Consider the following 6,028-nt stretch of genomic DNA (forward strand, 5'->3'; position numbering starts at 1 on the left):
CATTCACGTACATACACTTATAGAATCACTTCACCTTATTACGTTATTTGAAGGGGTCTACCATTTATAACTCGCTTTAAAATTACCCGTCCAACCAGGAATTATCCACTAGAAGTTATTGACAATTTCTTATCCCTGTAAAAATTGGCACTCATTTCCAAAAAGTTGATGGGGATATTGGGGTCAATACAAGAGGCACGATTTTGTCTGAAATCTTAAAGAAATAAAGAAGTCTCCATTTTCTCAATTAAAGTTTATCTGTCAGAAAATTTCTGGTTGTTCAAACGCAACCGGGACATTGGGAGGTGGTTATTTTTAAAATACTCTTATTAGAATTTCAACTAATAACCATGTAGGCCAACCCGTTAATTTGGTTAAAGGGTAATTAAGTCACTTGTCATTACCGACTTACACCACAGTGGCATTTTGACACATTGTGCATCAAATTATCTACAATTTTGACTCCAAAACTAATGCAATATAGGACTTAGACTTTTACTCGTCATCTTATAAACTACCTCAGATGTATAAAATTACTATTAATATGCATGTGATATACAAAAGCAAGTCTCTTGGTTATGTACTACATTCATCCGTCCCTTTTCCTTTATTTCTTGCAAAATATTATGCTTAATAGGAAATGTGAATAAAATCGCCATTTGAGTAAAGTGATGCCAAAGTGTTGGGAGCCAACTTTTGTACGAGACTTTGTGACTAACGGTATTTTACAAAGAAAGCATTCATTAGGAAAACTGGCAAGAAGCCATGTAAGCGGTGCAATTTCCATTAGGAAAAAGTTTAATTGATTATAATTTGGTGACTGAAATCCCTACCTGTACTACGCCATTATGCACACGTATCGCACCAAAATTTTTACTCATTAACTAGCTTTTATGTATCTCTTAATGCTCAATGCTATTTATGACAGCTCTGTAAGATTCCACTAATTTAATCAACAGCCAAATCTAGGGCGTGATGTATTTCTTGTGTCTTTGAATAAGATTGTAATGAAATTGAAAGAGACAAGCTTAACTATCAAGGTTGCCTTTAATGAATCGGAGGCCCAAACGTCATCAAACGGTTTATTTGCAGTGATCGTATAACGTGCGGGTGCACCGTCAAGGTGGAAATACTATCGAAGCGAACAGCTGAAGGACTGGGGAATTTTTTCTTGGTTCGTGTAATTTAAACCAATGCTTTGCTGTCATTTATTTTTACGTAATTTTTGCCTACGATTATGACGGAATAAATTGGCATTTGGTTAGAACCATATCTGGTATAACCGACTGACCTGCGAATTGGAAGTGTAGCAAAACAAAATAAGTGCTGCATAGTTCCTTCCTTATTTTGAATGCCGAATCCACTTCTCTCTTTAGCACTAATTTTCTTAAAAACTACTGCTGGTAGGACTTTTTTTCTTCGATCAACATGTAGACCTCGTCGTGTTTAAATGGTAGCATCCCATAATATTGTTTCACATTGTTTCAATGAACTTTTCTGCCTGTAAATCAAAGCGCGTATTGTGAACCAAATGGTGCATTAATAAAATGATCCTTGCCACGGAGAGCCTTAAAGTTAGTGAGATTTACAACATAATTAGAGGAGTGAAAATGGTGAATAATACACACTAGATTGCCTTGATAAGAAGTCGATTGGGATCATTTATCCTGATACTCCTTTCGTTATGAGTGCGAGAAGTCTAGGTGCTTTTAGCCGTAGCACGTGCTTTGGAGGGTTTTAAATAGCAGGTCTGCATTTGGCCGGGGAAATTGAATAGTATTATCATTTCGAAACAGGTAGGCATTTCAAACTGAGAAGAGCCGGTAGACACTAACTTTTTATGCTAGGAGGCACCGATCTAGGCATTTCTCTCGATTATGAGATTTGAAGCTTTTGGTTAATACAGTCAGCAGTTAGATTAATGTTTATAATCGGATTTGGTCTGTACTTTTAAAATTTCGGAAGTTTTGCACATTTCAGTAACCAACTGAATCTCAAGATTAGCACCTTGGGTGACTGTGCTGACAAATCAGTCTGTTACAATAAAATGCCAGCACACTTGGGGTGTCTTGGACCTTGTAAGGTTGCTTTTCTGCAACTTTTGTGAAGTGAATCATCATTGCAAACAAGCCAGTTTCTTCCCTTCGTAATGGGTGATTATAAATGTCGACTTTTCCTCCTCAAGCTGAAGCAATGCAATTTTCATGAGTTGTGGTTCCAAAACTTTCCTGCATGCACTGCAGGTTCATCAAAACTTCAGGGTAACCAAAGGCAACTAGTACCCTTTGATTGTTCAAAATGTCAATGTAACCCATGGAAGAATGTTTGTGCTAATGATACCAAGACCGCAAGGTGATTGGGGACTTCGATCCGATTCTGGTAGAAGAGAACTTCAGCATTTTTTGATGATTTCAAGAATTTATGTTTTAAAAGCTTAGCCACTTGACTCGATGATAAAATTGGAGGACTGGGAGGACTCTCTTTTATTCCAGATCACTATTGGAAGCAAAACATTGAGAAGTTCTCCATCAATATCTTGTAGATTCACCCCCTAAAAATGGTGATCATATGATTAACATCCATGTTTTTGGAGTCTGGTTTGCTAAACAAGGCCTCTACATTACTAATGTGAACTTCTTTTCTTGCGTTGCATAACAAAATCGTACTGCTGCGATCCTTTTTATCATTTCCTTTAACAAAGTCAATCGTTAATGATTTGTTACATCAATAAATTTCTTTGCCATCAGATAATGTTTTAAATGCTTAATCGCTTTGAAAATAGTAAAAGGCACGTATTGATTGCGCCTTTCTGTCTTATCTGCTTTACTTTAGTATTTTTGTAAACGATGAAGTAATTTTAAATTTATTTTTTTGTGAGAGTACGCCAGCATCCGTGTCCAGGACAAATGGTTGAGCATCTAATTGGGAATTAGGGAATGCTAGAACCAGTATCGAGTAAAACTCATGGTTTACTCCTTTTAAAGACCTTTATTGCACTCTTTCTTCCACTGAGAATTTCTTTGCTTGCTTCCCCATTAGCTAATGCTGCGGGCTTGTGACCCCGGTAGATCATTTTGCGAATAGTCTTTAAGGGTCTACCGAATCTGGAAAAACTGAAGTTTTGTCTGATTACCTAATATTAACGATGTATGGATTTAATGCGTGCGTTCTTTCCTAAGTGACCTCCTGTTTAATGGAAGTGGGTCAGAAATCTTACTGATCTTTGTAAAAAGTGACAGGTCTGGGGATCCTGCGTCAGAAAAGCTTCTACGGCCGAAATAGAATTATTGGTACTTACTTCAATTTCCGTGCCGATTATAAGCATGCTGTTAAAACTTATTGTGCAGTGTTTCGAATGCGTTCCGCCCTAGACCATTTGTATGAGCCTTTGACATTTGGCAGCAGTGTTTCAGAATTTAGAAGGCACTAACTACGGTCTATAAAGTTAATTAATTGTGATATCTTTACTTACCAGCATGCAAATTTGATTCTAAAGTAGAGAAGCATTTTGAGGTGTGTATGAAAAATCTACCTGCTTGTTGATACAGGGCAGAGGTGGAGCACCATTTATTGTTTCTGTGTCTAAACTTTTTAATCAACATAGTTGAAGGGTTCTATCCTTCTTCTTTTATAGAGCAGTAGGGAATTCCGTAGTGATTCAGAGCTTGGGATAGCCTAATCTTTGAGCATGTAATATGTTTAATTGTGGGTGTGGTATGCCACTCGATAGTTATCTGATCAATATAGCCTCATTTGTATCGAATGTGTGGTTGACAGTACATAGTCCTCCAATTTCTGAACCTGTTCAGTTAAAATATGGCCACACTCGGATGAAAGTTTTCAATGTCTAATTTTTCTCAGAGGTGGCAAAGGTTGTAGAAGTTGTTGATAGGTATGATTGCACTTTCAAAAAGCATATTACAGACGTCCTAATCATCTAACCCCTGTGGGGGTATGTTGTAACAGTCTATATCCCAAGCCAGTTCTGGGCAAACAAGAAATTTCAACAGCGCGATCCTTTCATCTACAGTGACACCCAGGATCGTCTTATCATCTACTGGCAAATTTTTGCATTGAAACGAACTCAGTGCTTGCATTTTTGATAAAGTACAATCCTTTTATCAGAGAAATGGCGAAATCATTGTTCTGAGAGAAACTTGTACGGATGTCCTCCGATCTTGCTCTAGGCTTGTAAGAGCAGGTGTAGGGTACTACGAAGCAGTGTAATAATCTAAAGGAGAGCCTAAGCTAAGAAGGAATTGGCATACAGTTTGTTTCCGATGCCGTGCGGACGGAACCCCGTACCTGCATTCAGCGGTGTGTCGTGCAAAGCTCCCTTTATTATTTTCCTAAAAATATCCTAGCGTATTCTGCGTCATCTTTAATTTCCTGTTGTTTTCAAAGAGTTATTGTGACTCTTATTCCTTTTAAATGGCATAATTTTATACTATAAAGCAGATAAAGTAACGCTTCTTACTAGGCTCGTCATTGCGTTGCGCTCTACTTTAATGGTTCTATAATGATTTGGTCATCGGACTGACATGTCTGCCACTAAGGCCTAGGGAGAACTAGACTGCTATGACCTGATCTTACAATGTTTAAATGTATAGTCAACTATTTTACTTTATTTCTCCTTTGAAATTCATCTCTCTCTTAGTAAATCTATCATGTATGCTTGACGTGGAGATTCAGATAATGAAAGTGGGGCCTTACAAATGCGTAACGCCTATAACTCACATCTACTTGTGAATGTTTGCTACCTATTCATTTGTATAGAGTATTAATACAAAAGTGTAACATGGACTTTCTGACTGTGGCTTTCATCACCACAATTTAATCGCAATGGATAAAAAACATACAGAATGCGAGTTTGAGGTGACTGAATCATTTAAACTTGGTGAGCCAATAATGTTTTTGGGCGACTCAAAAAAATAAATTAAGGATTATTGAATTTAAATACAATTTAAATAAAAGTCAAAGAAGCATTCATAAGTTTGTTTTATAAAGGAAACCGCTCTTCCCAATAGAAATAGCATTAAAATGATCGGGAATGCCCTTAGCAACAGGCGTATCCATGAGCATTGAAATAAGTCAATGGAATGGTTATTTGGTCTATTTAATAGCATTATTCAAATCCCTTTAATACTTAGCATCACTTGGAAGCTTAAATTTTTAGTTGTCCACCGCTGATGCAGAGACGTTTATGTTAAAAAGTAGGCATAAGACATTTGAGGTACAGTATAAAATATATTTTGGATTCATTAAATTAGTTAGCATCTGTGTGAATGCTATAAATGCAATTATTTACATTTTTCAAAGGTAATCAAACTGAGAGAAAGGTAAGCATAATTTAAATATCGCAAAAAAATAACCGCAGGGTGAGTCGATTCAATCATACTTTAAGATGATACGTCGGTTCCAAAAAACGCGATAATACCTGCTCTTTCAAATACAAACACCCAAACGCCCCAATTCGCTATTATAAGCTATATGGAGAGACGTAGATAGTAAGTGGGTATGATTAGAATCAACCGTGTGTTTGAACACTCGCGTGAGTTGTATACCGACAAAGGGTTCTTTTGCGCATGTTCTTTGCACACCAAATAAACTGAAAGCATTGCCGTAGGTGTGGTCAGAGTGACGCCTCACCCCATCTCTCTGTTCCCACCGTCGTTGCTACGTTATCAGCTCTGAATTAGCTAATCCCGAAATATCACGTTTTTATAAATCCTGGATTTTATCTATTCAGACTGAAAATGTGTTTCTTCTTTTGCGGAACTACACCTTATTAAAACTTGCTCCTCAAAACTCAAGCTCATGGAGAAATAATAATGTGATTTAATCAAACCAAATTCGGTTAATTAATTATTCCGCGTACATTCAAGGTAGGCTCCCTGAAATTAGCTTAATTATGTTACAGTGGCTTGCCTTAATCAAAGAATAGCTGTGAAACACTTTTAATATCTTAAAATTTGCATAATGAAGAGAAGCCTTGTAAGTAACTTGTCTTGTAACATGAGGATGCAAA

Source organism: Echinococcus granulosus, assembly GCF_000524195.1.
Source record: "Echinococcus granulosus chromosome Unknown EG_S00009, whole genome shotgun sequence".
Lineage (NCBI taxonomy): Eukaryota > Metazoa > Platyhelminthes > Cestoda > Cyclophyllidea > Taeniidae > Echinococcus > Echinococcus granulosus.